Raw genomic sequence first — 22,382 nt, forward strand, 5'->3', positions numbered from 1 at the left:
GTGGTCCGCTGCGTGAGGAGATGCACCGCTGGCCTATCAGTGGGAAACCCAGTAAGTCATTAGCCCTATTTTTGGACCTTCCGGCCCGCCATACGTGCAGGGCTCTACCGGGAACGCGATCGCGATTTCGAACACAACACCCAATCACACGTTTACATACTAATCTACAGTGAGCCTTAATATACTCCGTACTCAAGCACACTCATTGAGTTTGCCACACAGCACAGGCAGAAGTAGCCTGATAATTATAAAAAAGGCGAAATTGTAATTATTTATTAATAAACAGTTTTTTTTGTCCTCGGCTGCAAGATGAAATTCTCGGTGCTGATTCTCATCTCCACAGTATTGGACGCGCCTTTAGAGAGAAATGCAAACTTCACACAGATTACACAATCAGGGAGTATTTGCTTTCGTTTTGAATTGGTTCGTTTTAAAGTAGACATTTTAAGCTTTCTGTATATATTTCTCATGTATGTGAGGCACCCCAATTTTAAGCTTTAACTTGTGTTTAAAGCGCCACTCAGCACGGTGGCAAAAAGCACATTTTGGTTGTCCACCTACTGTAGCGGAGAGCGGGGTATGTTGTCACACTTTTTGCACTGTCTAACATTTACTGAGCACCATACATCACAATGGTATAAATGTCATACCAAATGAAAGAAGGAAGTCTTGGGCACATGTTGTATTCATTACATTTTCATATCTTATCTCATTACGGAGTTGTAGACTATTGAATAGAGAATGTGCACTTGTGACAATTTGCCCCATCGGCGGGTAAGTTGTCACACTAGATTATTTAAAAATAAGAACACAACTACTTAATTGTGAATATTGATTTTAATTTTTAAATTCGAACCTGAAATATAAACAATCATGCCTAGAGAATTTAGAAAAACAATTATTTCAATCCAAACAATACACATTTCAATCAAAACGCATTAAGTGGCAAGACCACTTTACTTTGAAACGTTCTCTGGCTTATAAGAGCTGCAGATAACTTAACATGTTTAACCTCTGAACAAAACAGATGCCCTGTACCTGACTAATCAGACTCATCTTCAGAGTCATAAATTGCCTGGCCTGAGGTGCAAGCATCATGGGCCCATTTGTCGCATTTTACCCAGGTCTCTTTTGGACAACTGTTTGAGGCAGAAGCACTCTTCATCATCTGACATGACTCTTGTATGATTTTTCTTCTTTTAGCTGCCTTGTTTTTTGTAGGTCCAGATATGGATTACTGAATTTTTTATTATGAAATGAAAATGTCAGCAGTGTAAATGCAATCCATTTTTTTAATCAGTGCAATCCAACATATGTTTTCTTTCTTTGTTTCAAAGACATGTTTCACACACTTGAACATTTTAGTCAGATTTATAAAACTGATTACTTTCATGATTTACTCTATCAATAGTGTTCAGGCAGTGATTGATCACATTGAAAAGACACAAATATTGAAAATATTTACCTTAACCTCTACAGAGATTGTGTGAATTATTCATAAAAATTATAATAAGAGCTAAACATTACAATATGGTGATAACTGTTATGATTAAAGCTAAAATTAACATTGACTACAAATAAATGAATAAAGATAGGCCCATAATCCATGTAAAAATCTCTGAAATCTTGTGCAGTCGGACACAGAGCAGTGATAATAGAGATCGGTCAAGATTAACTGACCAGCAGAAGAAAGCAAAGCACCGAGACGATCAGAGAGGAAGCAGTCGAGACACTGGAGCTGCAAAATATGTCCAGACACTCACTGAAAGAGAAGTACAATAGGAAGATAAACATTATTAATGCAATAGAAAAACACTCATTTAACTGCATATGTTTTAATAATGTACATTTTTAAGGTGCGCGCAATAAATAATTTCACAAAAGACTCAGTTGACAAGCCTGATTGTTTTGAGGCAGTTCTATTAAAGACTCGTGAGCTCTGATTTATTTGAGTCAAAAACCAGCCAGTCTCTGGAACTGGATCTTTTTCAGAAATTGTTTTTAAATGATCTGGCATTATTACACAGTGACAGCAGGTGTGTGAGTGTGAGAAAGAGAGCAAGCGCAGGTTTATGCAGATGTATTTGAAGGTTGTAAATGACTGCAAAATGGTTGTGTCACTTTAAATTTGTTCTGAGCATGTTACGTGCTTTACGCAGTAGAGGTGAGGTAACGCAAAGTATTCAGATCAGCAGAGAGAAGAGCGAAGATTCATGTTCCTCCGCAGTGCATGAAGATAAAATTGAGTTTTATGGTGAACGGTGCCTTGATTCTGCTTAATTTAAACCCAGGACCCTTTGGTAAAGCGGAGCGAGGTATGTGAAGTTGACATGTTACGTTTTGTAGTTTATTTCAAAGTTATATAAGCTCGTTTGTATGTATATGCTAATCCTGAGCTCTGCTTAGTTAGTTGTTTCAAACTGTCTTTATTCATTTCATCATTTATTTTTTCATCTGTAAACTCTGTTTATTGTATTTTTCTGTATATGAGTTGTATTTATTGGTTTTGTTGTTTCTTTGTGTATTTTAACAGTGCTACGCAAACTAATGCTTAATGGTATTGAAGCCCATTTCCGCCACTGAATAAAAAATAAAGAAAGGTTATTGCAACTTTTTGTCACGATTCTGACTTTTTTTTCCACAGAACTGTGAGATATAAACTCGCAATTGTGAATTATAAAGTCAGAATTGCGAGATATAAAGTTAAAATTGTGTGATATAAACTCGCAATTGCGAGTTAAAGTCCAGTTATGAGGGGGAACAAAAGACTGATATGTTCTCAGAATTGCGAGTTTATATCACGCAATTATGAGAAAAAAAAGTCAGAATTGTGAGAAAGTCACAACCTTTTTTATTCAGTGTCGGAAACGGGCTTCCATATAATGGCGCTCTTCACGAGCGAATTAAAGAAAGAAGCACCCGTCAGACACTCCCTGTGTCCCGTTTATGGATGCTAAAGGGAAGCTATAAAGGTTATATTCTGCTTTTGGTCCTCTACATATATATTTTTCACCAATCAGCCTTCTTTAGATCGAAATCACTCTCATTGATTGGTGCGGTAACACTTTAGTATATGGAAAACATATTCACTATAACTACAACATTTCTCCTAATTTACTGCTTATCAATAGTTAGTAAGGTAGTAGTAGGGCTGGATGATATGGCCAAAATGTAAACAAGAAATGTGAAATCACTGTCAAATAAACATCTCAAACTCACCTTATTAATATTAATATCTTTAACTTCAAACTATAGGCTAACATACACTACCAGTCAAAGGTTTTTGAACAGTAAGATTTTAGGTTAAGGTTTTCTCTTCTGCTCACCAAGCCTGCATTTATTTGATCCAAAATACAGCAAAAACAGTGACATTTTGAAATATTTACCATTTAAAATAACTGTTTTCTATTTGAAATTTGAAAGTTATTCCTGTGATTTCAAAGCTGAATTTTTAGCATCATTACTCCAGTCACATGATCCTTCAGAAATCATTCTGATATTCTGATTTGCGGCTCAAAAAACATTTATTATTATGTTGAAACCAGCGGAGTAGAATCTGATTCTCTGCCAGTAGGAGGCGCTCTGAGAGCGGCAGAACTAGCTGTTTCCACGGTAACGGCTGTAATCTAAGCAGCTCCGCTCATGAACGCTACTTTATCAGATAAAATGAAAATGCCATCAAAACTATTCTGAAGACAGTATGTTCCCTTCAGAGATACATTCATATTAATCACCCGCTTTTTGAAACGTGCAGTGCTCATGTTTATTCAACGAAGTCAAATGCCACAAATAAATCAACGTATGGGAAACACTGGTGATGTATATCGAAATATCTGAAATGCGTTTAAAAATCATATCACCGTTATTGAAAAAAAATGTATCGTGATACATATTGATATTGAATTACTGTCCAGCCCTAGGTAGTAGTAGCGATTAAGTTTAGGCATGGGGTAGATTAAAGGATGTACAATATCGTCATGCAGAATAAGACATTAATATGTGCTTTATTAGTACTAATAAACAGTCAATATGGCAGTAATATGCATGCTAAATGAAAAGTCAAGCATATTTTCATTTTTCAAATCTGCGAGTAAATCTGATGTGTTTCTGATCAAAAGAGATCCTGAGAAGATGGGACTGCTAACACTAATCAGGATAGTGGGAGAAACCAGCAACGAGAGTTAAATCAGTCAGAATCACAAACCGATGTGATGGAAGAGACAACGACGTCAAAGGAGATAGAATATCACTGATCCACTGAATGATATTTGGTCTCGATGTAGCTGTATATATATATATATATATATATATATATATATATATATATATATATATATATATGTGATAGAATAACACATCAGGCTGTAGTTCGGGCCGTGCAGAAACTGATGAATGAAACATATGTACTGTATGTTCTGGGAAATCTGAATTTGTGCCTTATAATTGCTGCTTTAGATCTTTTGAATCACTCAAAGGAGACTAATCCATCACTAATTCAACTCCAAATCTTTCAGAGACCGCTTTCTAGACATTTTTTGGATGTCCTCATTTGTTGTAAAATTCGGTCCTGGAGGGCCGGTGTCCTGTAGAGTTCAGCTCCAACCCCAGTTAAACACACCTGTATCAGCTAATCAAGGCCTTATAGACATACTAGAAACTTCCAGACCTGTGTGCCCTCCAAGACCGAGTTTGGACACCCCTGTTGTAAAACCAATTTATAAGTAAAGCAAATGGGGATTGTAACTGAAATGCATCCAAATGAATCATAATCAAATCAAAGTTGCTCAAAGCTTATGAGTTGGAGTTTAATTGAATTGGGAGATGTGTATGAATACCCAGCCCTATTTACGGTTATTAAACGGCCGACTGCTGTTCTAATTGTGTAGCAATGTTCTTTGATGTTGGGATGCCACTTAATGACTCTGTTTAGAGTAACGCTGTAGTCTTACCCATAAGTGGGCTCTGCTGCAGGTGTAGTTGTAGTTGTTGAGGTCGGCTGAGGTGTGAGAACAACTCTATGGAACAAACAAAAATACTGTTAGGTTTTCATCATCAAACTGAAGAACCCATTATCTAAAAGCAACATAGCCTAATTAAAATGTACATTCAGTTTAATTTAAAATAAAATAAGTGCAAACATCTTATTCTGCAAGGCCGTTAACACTGGTTCACTAGAGCTTCCAGTTCCTGCCTACCATGCTGCTGAGTGGTTTGTGATTGTAGCTATGCTTTTCTGTTGAATCTGTATCTTACTGTCACTTTGCTGTTTAAAGTGATAAAATATAGCTCAATTCCCACCATGTTTCTGATATTATCTATCAACCTAATCTGACCATTCGCTTTTAATCTAAAACTGTGCGTGCAGCGTGTTAGCATTCGTTAGCCAGTTAGCTTGTCATTTGCGTCTATTACAGTTTTCTTTTTTTTTCCTCGCTCTGTTTTTCACGAGTTCATCAAACAACAGTGGTAAGTCAGAATCATTCATCAATTGCGGTGAGTAATGGCTTCTTCTCCTGCTATTGTTGTTTGCACTGTTTGCCACATGTACAGTTTATATGTCTCTGTCAGCAGCGAGGGATTCACATGTGATAAATGCAGGGAAATAGTTAGGCTGACAGAGAAGGTTTTAGAACTAGAGACACGCATCCAAACTTTAGTTGAGGATAGTAAGAATGTGAGGGCTGTAGATACTGCTTTGGATGCGACTAGCTCAGGGAGTCCTGTACATTGTTCGGTTTCGGTTGAGCCCGTGCAGCAGGGCAACTGGGTGACTGTGAGGCGGCCTAGTCGTGGGTCAAAACACCGCTCTTCCGTTCCAATCAAAACATCAAACAGGTTCTCCCCACTCAGTGAAGCACCCACTGAGAAACCTGATGAAAGTGCTCTAGTTATTGGCGATTCTATTGTACGGAACGTGAAAATAGAGACACCAGCCACCATAGTCCATTGTTTACCAGGAGCCAGAGCGCCTGACATCTTGGCAAATTTAAAAGTGATGGCCAATGCTAAACGTAAATTCAGTAAGATTGTTATCCACGTCGGCACTAATGATGTTCGACTTCCCAACTATCGTGGGAGCAGCCTGAGCAGCTACGTCATTCTGACAGGAATCTCAGAACAGCCTGATTTGAGAAGGGGATTTAAAAATAGGGATTTAAAAAAAAACACTGGGTGGATTTTTATCATTACAGGGTGGATGTGTACAGACACTTCGAACACACATTTATGTTCAAAAAACATGTAAAGTGAATTTTGGATCCGATGACCCCTTTAACAGTCGAAATTCTGCAGCAGAGCGATGATATCTCAGATCATTATCTAGTCTCGTGTAAACTCCATATAGCTAAAGCGGTAAATTCTACTCCTTGCTAGAAGTATGATAGAACTATCTAAATGATATCTAAATTCCTCAGCATATCCTATAGCTCAGAACAACTTGATGATGTAACAGAAACTATGGACTCTCTCTTTTCTAGCACTTTAGATGTGGCTGCTCCTTTACGCTTAAGGAAGATTAAGGAAAACATTTTGTGCAAACAAGTGTGCGGGGGGCAGGGCATGACCGAAATGGAAATAATGAAAATATCTGAAGACTGTTATGAAAATGAATGTTACAAATAAAAATGCCATGAAAACGTCTATGAAAACATGAACACATGATTAGAGCAATGTTATTAAAAGAGAATCCTATAAAGTTCTCATTATAATGCTTTGTTTATGAAATTCCAGTGAACTTTACGTTACACTCTATAGCGAGAGAGATCTCCCGACGTGATGCGCTTTAACATGGGCAAGGAGCGGGTTTACTATAAATTTCACAATCTATAAAGTTCTCATTATAATGCTTATGTCATTAATGTTTATGGCAGATTTGTGCTATATTGTCATCTACGTTATCAAGTGATTCCTAAAATCGCCTGCGTGTTTTCGAAGCCATACGAAGTATGAAAACAATTTTAACTGAAGTAGGCTATGCTTACTGTTGAACAAATATGAGAAAAAAATAAAATAAAATAAAATCACTGCTGCATTATTATTGTCACGCCATAGAATATTCTGTGTTTTGATCGTGTTTTCCCATGCCCATATATGGTCTTCCTGTTCCCTGATTGTGTTCTATTTGATTTCAGGTGTGTCTCGTCTTCCCCTTATTGAGTTGTGTATTTAAGGAGTGTTCTGTTCGGAGTTCTTCGTCTGCTGTTAAACGTCATTATATGTCATCCCTGCGTTTTTGTTTATTAAAGTCTATGTTCAGTATCCCCAGCGACTCCTCGTCTCCTCCCAGAGTGAATCGTGACAATTATAGGATCAGTATTTTTTAAAAAGAAACATCTAAAAGCAATATGACCGTCTCAAATAACTCAATATCGGGCATTGCATTTGAGCATGAAACTAAACATTGGTAATATGCAGCGCATTCAGCATGTTAATAAATGTTTATCCCAATGCATCCTATATTAGATTAATCAGATATGTACAGTCATGCTCAAAATTATTCATACCCTTGGTAAATATGATCAAAGGCGGCTGTGAAAATAAATCTGTATCATTAGTTTACAAAAATATAACCTTTCATTGGAGAATGAGAATCTAAAATGGGAGAGAAATCGCATTATGAAATAAATGTTTTTCTCTAATACACATTGGCCACCTCCTTTTGCCAAGATCACAGCTCTGAATCTTCACCTATAATGCCTGATAAGTTTGGAGAACATCTGACAAGAGATCAGAGACTATTCCTTCATCCAGAATCACTCCAGACCCTTTAGATCCCCAGCTCCATGATGGTGCTTCTTCTCTTCAGTTCACCCACTCATTTTCTATAGGGTTCAGGTCAGAGGACTGGAATGGCCAGCAGAAGCTTGGTTTTGTTCTCAGTGACCCATTTTTGTTTTGGTTTTGATGTTTGTTTGTGGATCATTGTCCTGTTGGAAGATCCAACCATGGCCCATTATAATATTTCTAGCATGGACAGTCAGTTTTTAATATGTTGGTATTTAATTGAATCCATGATGCCATGTATCTAAACTAGATGTCCAGGACCTCCAGCAGAAATATAAGCCCACAACATCAAAAATACAGGAGTATATTTCATTGTACACGTGGGGTACTTTTTATCCCTGTGTTCACCAAACCCATCTTGAGCGTTTGCTGCTAAAAAGCTCATTTTTTAGTTTCATCTGACCATAGAAGCCAGTGCTATTTGAAGTTCCAATCGTGTCTGATAACTGAATATGCTGGAGTTTGTTTTTAGATGAGCGAGGAGCATCCCTCTCCCCCCCCGGAAAAACATGTGGTGATGTAGAGGCTGTTTTTTTATTTTTTATTTTTGAAGGCTTTCTGACCCCAAGATTCAACTAATCTCTGCAATTCTCCAGCTGTGATCCTTGGAGAGTCTTTGGCCACTCAAACTCTCCTCCTCACTGTGCACTAGGGCGATATAGACACGCGTCCCCTTCCAGGCAAATTTGTAATATCTTCAGTTGATTGGAACCTCTTAATTATTGCCCTGATGGGGGAAATTTTTAATGCTGTAGCTCTTTTCTTACAGCCACTTTCTAAATTTGTGAAGTTCAACAATCTTTTAATGCATAGCAGAAATATATTCTTTGGTTTTACTCCTTGTGATCAGTGATTAAGGGAATTTGGCCTTTGTGTTCCTCATATTCAGGGGCACATTAATGCACAGGCTTCAAGGGGCTGAAGCCTAGGGTACACTGGAAAGGGGGCCCACTGGCTACAGGGAAATTATCATTTTTTAATAATTACTTATATGGTAGTTTGCAGCAGCGACAACAGCATTCTGTAAACAAACTCACACACTCATTTTCAGCGACAACCTGGTTGTAGTATACTATATGTAACCGAGTGGTAAAAAGTATAAAAGTTTGTTTCTCCTTTTGCATCATTAAACGTATTTTATTTGTATTTGCTGTTTTCTGTAGATTTGTAAGTAAAAAAAAAAAAAAGAAACAGTGAATACCTGCATTTTCCTGGAGTCGTCAGTAGGTGGTGGTGTGTGCATTACGCATGAGAAATGCGCTGTCTTCCTCAGACATTTTGAGTGATGCGCAGCGAGCAGCGCGAGGGAGACACGCACTCTCTGTAATCGGTGACAGATTTAAGACCATCAAATGGTAAATATAGTATTTCCTGCTAATCTTTCTGTTAAATATCATTCTTGGATATATTTTGTTGTGCCATTTCTAAGAGATGTCATATTTATAAAGTTATATCGTGCACGAGGCACGATGGTATGACGTCACACCATGCGGTGTAGGCCTGTTCAACTGTGGTTTTACAAAATGTATTACACTTTTACATTTTGCAGATGTTTCATGTGATTGATACTTTATCTGATTATTTACACAGTGGTACGGCATTATGTTGAGGATTTCAGCCCTCATGAAGTGAATGTGAGGTGTGAAATAGGAGCTCATCGTTGAGTGAGTGTTATTTCCTTCTATTTTTCACAAGTGAAATGTAAGTGGGTAATATCACCATGTACTTATGATGTTTTGTTTCTTTTGTATAGTATTCCCACTGCCGTATTGTCATATTTTGCTGTATAGTACCATGTAATTCAGCATGCATTTTTCTGGGGTAGTTTCTTTTTAGTGTATCACAACATTCTTTTTGTGTTTTTGTTTGACGGCTGTATTTTTGTAGTGTCGCGTTTTGTTTTGCATACACGCTACCGGACTGTGAAACTAAAGCGTGTAGTACTTCAGGAATAATTATACACTGAAAAATATAGAGCTGTGAGATTTAAATTGCATCCCCAGCTCTGTGTATTCTTCCCTGTTCTGTTTTGTTTTGTTTCTGAACTGTTCTTGTACATTCTTGGAAAACTTTTCAGAACAAATCATTCTTTTGAAAATATTAAGTGAATAAACTACAAAGTAGGTGAACCCGCTAAATGTGTTCCTGGTGGTAAATCAAAATCCCCGGTCACATATATAGTGAATGGTTCAGTTTAGGTTCCCCCCCACACAGTTTGTCCATGCCAAGTCAAGTCTGTTCATGTCCAATCTCTTCAAGTCAATTCTCGGATTATGTTTGTATTTTGGATCACTTTGTAAATAAACTGCACTTGGGTTCTCACTACACTTGCCTCCAGTGGACTAATTGTTACAACTAGAAAACTTTGTTGGGATTAGGGGAAGTGTGTTAGCATGATTCAAATTGTACTTATCTGACCGCCATTAACCCTCTGGGGTCTGAGGTCATTTTGGGGCCCTTGAGATGTTTTGACATGCCCTGATATTTGTGCTTATTTCAGCAACTTAAAACATACTATTGACCAACATGTAATTTTTTTTGTATTCAGCACAAACTGTGCTACAATAATATGTGACCAAGATGGATGTACATGTTTGCATTTTTTAGAAAAAAAATATTATGCGTGGTTTGTAAGTTTTGGGGAAAAAAATGTAGCTGAAATAAGGCCATAAAACCCACACTAAATAGTCCTGACCAAGACTTTTGAGTAATCAGTCTTGTAACCTAGAATATTTACTTCAAAATTATGTGAAAATCATTCTGCTTACTCATTCACAGAAAACAATATATTGATTTAAAATTTTCAAGACATGTTTTGTGATCGAGGGTCTATATGCGAGGGAGTGGCAATGGCCATGAATATTAAGTGAGTCTCACCTGAGAGACAAAGGGCCCTCCCCTAATGGCCCCTAATGGCCCATCAGTGTGTCTGTGACTGTGAGGCAGGTAAGAGAGAATGTGAGGAGATTGAAAAAAAGGGTTTTTTAAATTATTTGTATTTTATTTACAACACAGTATAATCAAAACATACATAATGAAGGTCAAAGACACATTATTGTGCACACTGATCTAACCACAGAGATGTGAACAGACTTTGAGTCATTCCTGCAACAGATTCTGTTCAACAAGTGAAACAAGTAAATCATACCTGATATTTACGTGTGTTATTTAAGTGTTTCTACTTCTTTCCATGGATTCAAGAAGAAAAAAAAAACAATCGGTAGAAAAGGAGCTTGTTTTGACATAGAATATCGGTGTAGTTGAACATCTGATGTTGGTGCAGCGCTCTCAGAGGAAACCAGTTTGAAGAGACATCAGGATACATCTGGTGCTGGTATCTGATTCAATAAAATACAAACAAAAAAAACATTTGTGAGCATGTTAATATCAGGAACATCTGTATATATATATCATATATATCACTATCATAAAAAAGAGAAAGAAATCTTATATCTGAGAAACTAATTATTATTGTTTAGCACGTTATTCAAATCTATTTCTGAACAGAGTAGGCTATTAATAATAAACATGTACTAAACATACTTAGACTCGTAGCATTCATCATGTTACAGTGTACACTCATATTACTTTTATTGTTTTATATAGAGCATGAAAACATCATCGCGCTGTAAGAAATTTAAATACAATGAATTGCCTATCATATTCAAAATGTTTTACACGATTTCAAACATTGTAGTCAGGAATTATAGTTTGGGAAAAACCCAACTATGATTTTGCAGTCATATAGTCTAGTATGTATGATTTTATAGTAGCCTATGATATGATTATGTAGCCACAGACTCAAGCATGCTTTGTACAATAAAAGGATGTACTTTGTACTATAAAAATTATATTTTATATCTGAGAAACTAATTATTATTGTTTAGCACGCTATTAAAATCTATTTGTGAACAGAGTATTAATAATAAACATGGTCTAAACATTCTTAGACGCGTAGCATTCATCATGTTGTCGTTTGGGGGAAAACCCAGCTAAATGTTAGTAGATCTGTTCAAGTTTATGTCACAATAACACGGTAACTAATGTAAAAAATAAACATTACTTACTCATCTCCTCTGCTGGATGAAATCGTGTTCTTCTTTCGAGGGAAATCCTGCCTTTACTCAGCGCATCTTCTTCCAGAAACGAACAGTAGCCGCGATGAAGGACCTCCTCTTTGTTTGTGTTGTTGGGCGTTTGCACGCGCGCACTTACCACGTGGCTATTTACATATGAACAGCACGAGACGCGTGAGGGCGGGGTCACATTAGAGATTATGAGTCAGACGGGACAGACTGAACATCGTGTTGGTTTTATACGGATTACTTCATCACAGAATGTTTGTTTTCGATAAGACTTGCTTGTAATTCAAGCTCATTTCGGCCTTATCAGGAAAATCTGCCTCAAAACGCATATATGAGTTTGTCGACCCCAGGGGGTTAATTCGTAGCAGTGAATGAAGAGGTATCATATCCATCACAAGTGCAGTATGGAGTACCTCAAGGCTCAGTACTAGGGCCATTACTTTTCACCCTTGGGAGATATCATCAGGAGACATGGTGTTAGCTTTCACTGTTATGCTGATGATACTCAGCTCTATATTTCTTTGTGGCCCGGCGAAACATACCAATTTGAAAAAATAACAGAATGCATTGTCGATATAAAAACTGGATGAGTAATTTCTTACTGTTAAATTCTGAAAAAACAGATGTGTTAATTATCAGACCTAAAACCTCCGCGTGTAATAACCCAGGCCACTGTCTAACACTTGATGGCTGCTCTGTAAATTCTTCGTCATCAGTTAGGAACCTAGGCATGCAATAGCAATCTTTCCTTTGAAAAACATGTTTCTAGCATTTGTAAAACTGCATTTTTCCATCTTAAAAATATCTAAATTATGACCTATGCTCTCAATGTCAAATGCAGAAACGTTAATTAATGCCTTCATGACCTCAAGGTTAGATTATTGTAATGCTTTATTGGGTGGTTGTTCTGCACGCTTAATAAACAAACTTCAGCTGGTCCAAAATGCAGCAGCTAGAGTCCTTACTAGAACCAGGAAGTATGACCACATTAGCCCAGTTCTGTCAACACTGCACTGGCTCCCTGTTAAACATCAGATAGATTTTAAAATCTTGCCAATTACATACAAATTACATATAAAGCCCTGAATGGTTTAGCACCTCAGTACTTGAGTGAGCTCTTATCGCATTATAGTCCTCTACGTCCACTGTGCTCTCAAAACTTTGATAATACCTAGAATATCCAAATTAAAGCAGATCCTTTTCCTATTTAGCGCCCAAACTCTGGAACAGTCTACCTAACACTGTTCGAGAGGCAGACACACTCTGTCAGTTTAAATCTAGATTAAAGACCCATCTCTTTAATCTGGTTTACACATAACACACTTACACATTTCTTTTATTACAAATACGTTAAAGGATTGTTGGGCTGCATTAATTAGGTCAACCAGAACCAGGAACACTTCCAATAACACATGATGTACTTGTTACATCGTAAGAAGAATGGCATCTATGCTAATATTAGTCTGTTTGTTTCTTATTCCGAGGTCACCGTAGCCACCGGATCCAGTCTGTATCCAACCCAGATGGTGGATCAGCACCTAGAGACAACCTCTACAGCCCTGAATTTCAGCGGAGACCAGGACAACTAGATGAGCCCCAGAGACAGATCCCCAGTGAAGACCTTGTCTCCTAGACAGCCATCGGGACAAGACCACGGGAACCAGACGAGTCCTCTGCACAATCTAACTTTGCTGCAGCATGGAACAATGTGCTGGTTCATCTGGTCAGAGGAGAACTGACCCCCGACTGAGCCTGGTTTCTCCTAAGGTTTTTTCTCCATTCTGTCACCGATGGAGATTTTGTTCCTTGCCGCTTGCTTAGTTGGGGACACTTAATTTTCAGCAATATCGTCGACTTGATTGCACAGATACTATTTAAACTGAACTAAGCAGGATGATGACATCACTGAATTCAATGATGAACTGCCATTAACTAAAAATTGAGTGTTTACTATTTTCCTATTTGATACTGCAAAGTTGCTTTGACACAATCTGTATTGTTAAAAGCGCTATATACCGTAAATAAAGGTGACTTGAACAAACAGATTGACTAAACAGACTGCATGAATGAAACAAAAAATACATCAAAGACGACCACAAACTCTTCAGCAGCTGGAAACCTATATCAGACAAGAATGGAACCAAATTCCAAGACCAAAACTCCAGAAACTCATAACCTCGATGCCCAGGGGCCTGTACCATGATGGCAGATGAACAAATTCAGAGTTATAGGATAAGTTTTGACTTGACAAATGCAAACCACTCCAATCTGGCTTTGTTGGTACCATGAAGCTGATCATCAACTTTCTCTGTCAACTCAGGCTTGATCCTGAGTTAATGGAGCACGTTCACATGAATGTGTGACATCAGCGAACAGCCAATCACAACACAGATCAAGTGTGATTCACTTCTCGCGAGAGAGTCGGCAAGATACAAAACTATTTTGTTAAAGGTTAAGAGATTAAAGAATATGAGGAATTTAAACGCATTTCCACTGAATTACTTGTCCATGAAAGAGGACAAATAAAGGAAATTATCTTGCTCTATCAGTGCAGTCACAAGTGAAACTTGTAAAGTTAGTTTATATAGTTGATAATATATAACGATAGAGACTCAAACATGTAAGGTCACATGTAGCCATTTTAAAGTGTTATCTATTGATTCTACCACTTATTTATATTACATATGATCTGTATATATTAATATTCATTTAAAATAAATGCTTTATAATAATTGTTAAACTAAAAGTGCTTGTGTAATGGAGTAATAATAATATAAATCATATTAAAATTATATAAATCATATGTAAATTGTAATTATCATATAAAGCCAGACAATTTTGTTGTTGTTGTTGTTTTTTAAGGTACTTCGTAGTGACCTTTAATTTGTAGGAAGAGAAACTGGGGAGTGACTTTTGTTTGTGTCAGGCGTGTGTCATTTTGCTCACATCCGATTGGTCCAATTTCAGTTTGCGATCTCTAACTCAGAACATAACCTGCCCCGGAGCAGGTTAGCTGTGCAGTGTAAGTTACTATGGTAATGAACGCATCTAAAAGCCAAGCCACTTTCATGGTACCTAAAACCCAGGATTGGTGCAAACTAAACTGAAACTTACCTGGCTAGCCAGCTAATCCGGCTTCATGGTACAGGCCCCAGATGTCTTCAAACTGTTTTGAAAAGAAGAGGAGATGCTACACCATGGTAAACATGCCCCCATCCCAACTATTTTGAGACCTGTAGCAGGCATCAAACTTGAAATAAGCTCATTTAGAGGATAAAAGTGTACAATTTCTTTAAACTGTTAAAATAGCAGGATTTTCTGCTATTTATACTACTTGTTGCAAATAGTGGCAATTATCTGCACTTCAGTATTGTAGTACATTATAAAACATTATGTGATAACGTATTGACTGACTGTAAATTATCATTTTAATTCAAATTATTAAATGGATGCCACCTTACTGGTACAATAAAGCCCGCCCTACACCTACCCGATACTTTATTTTCAACTTTTTGGTTATTTCCTTCATTTTTATTGAAAATAAATGCCTTTACGATGTGATATGAGTTTTGAAAAGGGAGAAAAAAAGTTCGGCAAAAGGCGGGTTCGATCGCGTCAAAAAGACCACGGCACGCGCTCTATCATCTGCGCCACTGGAGCTGATTATTTAAAGTCGTTTTTTATAATCTTCACTATCCCAAGAGTTAGTGCAAATAGCCCACCTTGTTGGCAGAGGCTAAGTCTGTTAATATATTTAGTACATTATTAATATAATAAAATTCACTTTGAAAATTAAACTTATTTAATTGTCTTATCTAAGCATATGATTTAAAAACATTTTATATAAAATTATTAGTGGAACAGTTTATACATCTTTATTTGACCTCAAAGCATATCAGCTCCCACACCCTCCTCTGTGAACTCTGGTGCCCCCCAGGTTGAAAAATTATTTAATTATGCATGTCATCCTTTACCTGCTTTTTGTTATGATTATCAGTTCAAAACAGTAACATAAGTTTCCAGCCTAACATATGTGACTATATTCACACAATACAGCATGTTCTCTCCTACATTAAAAATAAACACTATATTTAAGAAATAAAGTCCTTTTTTTTTAGATTTGTATATTTTGAAAAAGAGTGTAACAGATGTCAAAAGGACACTTGCCTTGTAGCACATGGTTCCTGCTGGGCGCTTGTGTCAGTAGAAACATTGAAGTTCTTCACGGTTACTTTAGGGCAGGGTAGAGAGTCATTCTGAAGCAGCGCTGAGATATCTGGATCCATAAACAACATTTATAGAGATGATCTCAGAAACATCAGTCTAATAATGCTCAGTTTGCTCTGGTTCTCTGAGGTTTCTTCGCAAATCCTACCTTGCATGGTGAAGAGCAATATAAGGTCTCCACCCTTGATAAACTCTCTTCTAGTAAGATCTTCTTTTGTTAAGAGCGTAAAAAAGGCAAGTCCACCCACAAACACAGACTCGTTGCTGATGCTGATTGGACCATTTTGAGGTTTGTCCCAGTAATACCTGCCATCTTTTAGAACAAAAGCCACAGATAATAGCTAATAGATAACTAATAGATAATATCTAATCTAAGTGAAATGTTGCAAAGAAACACATGAAACATGAGAGAAAAATAATCAGATTGCTTTAAATGTCTAACCATTAAGAGCCAAACCAGGGTCAGTGGTGATGCTTTGCTCAAAGGACATGCGCTTCTGTATGTGTGGATTCTGGTCGAGGATCTGGACGGTGATTTGTCTCCATGGACAAGGCCACTGTAGCTGCTCATCACATGCACCAGATACCAAAGAAACATATATTTCAATTTGATTCCTGAACACCTGTAACAGAGCCACAAAGCGATACCCATCACTGGAGTAAAACAGTGGACTCCAAATCTCTGGCCCACTGTTCAGCTCCTTCTCAAAGTCTCTTATCTGCCATGTGAAGGGACACTCGGTCTCTGAAATATTGATATCGTCCAGTGAGAAGCCTCCGCTGGAGTTTCCAGCTCCTTTACGCGCTTCAAACACAACTTGGAAAGATTTCTGTGCGTTCAGCGGCACATGATGCAGCTTCCAGTAATGACCAGGGGTTTCTGCAAGAAACTGAAGGTCAGTAAGACTGAAACACGGGTCTATATGTTGAGTAATGTGTTCAGTTCTGGACCTGTGATCTGATCCATGAGTCTGAGAGCTCCTCTGCTGTCTGCTTCGTTCTGCTGCTCTCGGATCCAGATGTTGAGCTGGTCGGTCTCGTTTCCGCTGTGATAGTAGAAGAACTGCAGGCACTGGACTTTACAGTCTCTCGTAGGGGTCACAGTCTTGCTCTCCAATCTGGCTGCGTCCCCTCGTTTCTGCCCTCAGTGCTGAAGTGCATGAAGAAAGACGTCCCTGTAGGCATCAAAACAGCTGCAACTGTGATGAAAGTGAAGCATTTCTTTCTGCCAATTAAAACAAGTCTCTTCCTGAGACTTCAAAACAGACACTTTCTGATGGATCTCACCGTTCTGTTCTTTGCCCAAGTAAGTGTGATCGGTCACATCGATGCCCCTCACGGACTTCACTCTCTCCCAGCCGTAATCAGCAGCAGAACCGACGCTCATCTCACACAGAGATTCATCAAAACTACAGTGATCGAGGAAAGAGACGGAGGAATCTGGAACGCAAACAAACAATTCATTACAGTTTACATTCATCACAGTGGTCCTTGGTCTCAAATACTGGTCCAGCTGTGACTGCAAGTTGCTTAGAGTCCACAGATTAAGAAAACAACACATTAAATGAAAGCTGTCAAATACTCACTGCATTTGTAGAGTTTGTTGAACTCAATCGTATCATATTCACTCATTTCCATTAGTTGTCCGATCACGTCTTGGAGCTCAGGACTCTTGGTAATGATCGTGGGTCCGTTACCGTTGCTGAAGGCGTTTTTATCAAAATGCATCACAGAAGAATAATCATATGGGGTTTCTTGGGCAGTGGATGCAATCTCACTGTATTTACTGAAATAACTTTCATACTCTAAAAATAAAGAATTGCAGAAATGCAGTTATTAAGGTGATTGTTTATAAGGCATGGCTTAATTTGTGTAAGTTCTCTTTAGTAATACTGACACTCAGAATGGAAAGCAAATCAGCATCCTTAAAAACAATTATAAAAATGAATAATAAAATATGGCAACCTGTCCTGATGTTTTGATGGTTGATTGTGACGTGATCATCTCTGTCGTATCTGGTCTGCTCGTGGTAGAGTCCCAGTGCATGGAGAAACTCGTGCTCAACAATGCCTTTCCTTCCACAGTCCTTGCCAATAGAAAGAGTCTGTCCTCCAGCAGATGAGCGTCCGATATACGACCAACACCTGCAGAATAACTCAGTCACACAACACATAGCTGGACAAAGGTAATGTGACAACTCTACCAGTCAAATTATATTGCCTACAGAGGTCTTTAACCCTGTTCCTGGGGACCCACTGTCCTGCAGATTTGAGCTACAACCCTAATCAAACTCCTCAAGATTACTTGAAAATACAAAGGCAGGTGTGCTGAAGCAGGTTGGAAATAAACTTTGCAGGACAGTGGGTCCCCAGGAACAGGGTTGAATTATAACAACAAACATAATAAAAACATTATTATGCATTTTATTTTACCTTCATGTTAATTTAAAAAAAATGAAATGATGTTTAAATACCTTATTTGACAAAAGCCCTTAAGAGGAAAAGTAAAGTGTCTGAACTTTTGACTTAACTCAAATATTTTCCTCTACACATTCAATACAGCACCTGCCATATCAGAATAGTCTGGATTTTATTCACTTGAAGCGTACCGTACCCTTCACGACGCTCCACAGAGATGTAAAACTCTTCTGCTGCTCTGGGCTTAAAGTCAACACATGATTTCAGTCTGAACTGCTCAAAGGCTCTCAGAATGACTCCTCTGTCGTTCAAACCTGTAACAACAAACAAAACTGAGTAGAAAACAATAGAAAACTTCTAGTCAATATTGAAAAGTCGAGAAATCTGAAATCTTACTGAGATTTACACTCAGCTCATAGCGGACGGGAAGATCCCACAAGGACTGATTCACTAGAATGATGCTCCCTTGCCTAAGCTTTAAAGCAGATCAATTTTTAGGCATTATATATTTTAGGGCTGTCAATCGATTACATTTTTTTCAATCGTGATTAATCGCATGATTGTCATGGAGTTAACTCATGATTAATCGCAACTTAATTGCACATTTTTGTTTGTTCTAAATGTACCTTAAATTAATACTTTTCAAGTTTTTAATACTCTAATCAACATGGGCATGGACGAATATGGATGCTTTATGCAAATGTATGTTTATTATTATTGAAACCATAGTCAACAGAGCATGAATACTAGACATGTTTCAAAGGTCATAGATGTTTTTCAAAGAACTTGTTCACGTCTATTAGACACATAAAAAAATAAATTCCAGGTTCCCATTACTTCTCTTTCTTTGCACCGAGCAATTTACTGACACAAACCTGTTTATATTTTTGCACAACAGGGCAGCTCACTTCTTCTAAAATTGCAAAATGTACATTCATTATTAGATATGTTTGCCTCTCTGTGCCCACACACTGTATTTTGATGCAGCTTAATTCTCAATAAAACTGTTTTCATTTATATATTTTACTGTTTCTGTTGTCAGACAACGGAATGAATATGAAATAGTGACTGAAACGCAACCCATTAAGACTAGGCTACATAACTAGCTCTCCCTTCCAAGATGTTAATCTGCTGATTATCAAAATCCTGATAATCGAGCCGTCGACTGATGAAATCAAATACACATAAGATAATAATAGCTGTGCTGTGCTGTCAGCTATACCGAAATAATCGTGCGTTAATAAAATTAGTGCCGTTAAAATGAATTTGCGTTAACACGTTATTAACTTTGACAGCACTAAATATATATATATATATATATATATATATATATATATATATATATATATATAATTAACGTGTTATTGCCACATTAACGCATTAAATTATTAATTTAACGACAATTATTTTATCACACGTTAACGCAGTTTTTTATTATTATGAAAGGCCGTTGCTCACTGGCTCTGAATACACATACAGACATGGGATGTTGATCAGTACTGGCTTGGGATGAAGCACTCACGACTTCACAAGTGGGAAATAGGAAATTTCCTATAGCACGTGAAGATAGCGCTCTCGCTCAGCACAGTGGAGGGCACCGTTTTGTTAACTTTGTGGTTTATTATTTTGAGTCATTTGGGACGCGGTAACACATGGCCCTCTCAGAATATATTGCTTGACAGATCTATAACTTTTGCTGCTCAGAAATGTTCACGCAATCATGCTGCACATATCATAAGTTCCGCGCTCACACTCACTGATCTATATATAACTGAACCGGAGTGACCACACTAGTCAAACGACCTGGGCTTTGGGGGTCAAACTTTATTTGTTTAAAGTGTTTGCAAACCGAATGTTATTGCACTTTTGTTCATATAGCAGTACTTTTAAATGAAAAAAGGGCATAATACACTACTTTTGGATTCATTATTGAATTTTGTGCATAAAGCGATTAATCGCAGAAAATCATGCGATTAATTGCGATTAAATTTTTAGCTTTGCCCAGCACTAATATAAATACACATATACAGGCATGTACTCACACACACACACACACTCACATACCTCCATGATGTCTCTTTCTGTGAGATTTAAACCTAATACCACAAGAGTGTTCAGTTCACAGTAAATATGCTTCAGTAAAAAAGGTTTTCAGTAAATATGGTTATATAAGTGTATTTCAGTTCTTGTGATAGTATAATAAATTTACCTTTGTTTATATCCGGAATGCTCTTCCATTTCTCAAAAATGGCTTTGAGAAAATTAAAATGAAGTCACCAAAAGACAAAGAGAGGGAATGAGTATTGTGTGCATTGCTAGAGAAAATGTAACTTTAGTCAAACAGTATGAAAGTAAAATGATAAATGAGCAATCACATCATCAGGCAGTAACGAGCAGTTCATCCTGCACACTGGAAACATATCACAATAACTTTACAACAGATCAATGTGACTGTGATGAACTTACCAACTTGATCAAGTGAGACCTGAGAACATGAGAAATCAATACAATAGTTAGATAAAGAAAACTAGATTTAGTCTAAAAAAAATCAACAGCTGTATATCGCTTAAACAATGACTCTCCACTGTCTAACTTACCAAAACTGATGCACGACCAAGAGCCAAAGCCAAGCTCAGCAGAAGAAAAGCACATAAATGCATCGTCACTGGAAATCAGAATGACCACATTTAATTGGTAAACTTTCAACTTATCACTCATAAACCTGCAAGCAATGTTTAAATCAAATGTAACTATACTGTATATATTAGAAGACCATTAATTCAGGAAACTAAAAGAGGGGATACATACCAGTTTCCAGTCACTAATGAGGCTATATGTGTTAAAACGTGAAGAGAGTCTTTCAAGCTTCACCAGCCACACAGCACTCCACTAAAACCCACCCTGAAACTGGAAAAACTGGCTTTATTGCAAAATGAACATAACAGAAGTGGCTGTTTGTTTGCTCATTTTGGTCTTTACTTACTCACCTGTCTATCTTGTACTAGCCTGAAACTCGTCGCCGAGTCTGCTTACAGACAAGAGGTTGAGCAGCTGGCTGTCTGGTGCAGTCACAACAACCTGGAGCTGAACATGCTCAAAACTGTGGAGATGATAGTGGACTTCAGGAGAAACCCCCCTCCTCTCCCCCCACTCACCATCATGAACAGCACTGTGCCTGCAGTGGAGTCATTCAGGTTCCTGGGCACCACCATCTCTCAGGACCTGAAGTGGGACAATCACATTGACTCCATCGTGAAAAAGGCCCAGCAGAGGTTGTACTTCCTTCATCAGCTGAAAAAGTTCAACCTGCCACAGGAGCTGCTGAAACAGTTTTATTCAGCTGTTATTGAGTCGGTTCTGTGCTCCTCTATAACTGTCTGGTTTGGGTCATCCAGCAAATCAGATCTAAGAAGACTTCAACGGACTGTTAGGACAGCAGAAAAGATCATTGGTGTCCAACTGCCCAGCCTTCAGGACTTGTACAACTCCAGAGTGAAGAAACGGGCAGGTAACATCATCAAAGACCCCTCTCACCCCGGACACAACTTGTTTGCACTTCTCCCTTCAGCCAGACGCTACAGATCTCTGTGCACTAGAACATCTAGGCATAAAAACAATTTTTTCCCCCATGCCATCTCCAGCCTAAACAGCTAAGTCAAGTCAAGTCAAGTCACCTTTATTTATATAGCGCTTTTACAATACTGATTGTGTCAAAGCACTTAACAGTATCAAATTGGAGGATAGAGTGTCAGTAATGTATAATGATAAGATTAAACACTCAATTTTCAGTTAAAGGCATTTCATTATTGAATTCAGAGATGTCATTGTCTAGCTCAGTTTAGTTTAAATAGTATCTGTGCAATCAAATCGG

General features: G+C 37.7%; 1 pseudogene; it reads right to left on the reverse strand.

The window, feature by feature from the left end:
• Positions 1–1,423: 1,423 nt before the first annotated feature.
• LOC131538446 (meprin A subunit beta-like) lies at positions 1,424–21,409 on the reverse strand (annotated as a pseudogene).
• Between the last annotated feature and the right edge of the window lie 973 nt (positions 21,410–22,382).

The sequence above is a fragment of the Onychostoma macrolepis genome, chromosome 04 (genome assembly GCF_012432095.1).
Source record: "Onychostoma macrolepis isolate SWU-2019 chromosome 04, ASM1243209v1, whole genome shotgun sequence".
Lineage (NCBI taxonomy): Eukaryota > Metazoa > Chordata > Actinopteri > Cypriniformes > Cyprinidae > Onychostoma > Onychostoma macrolepis.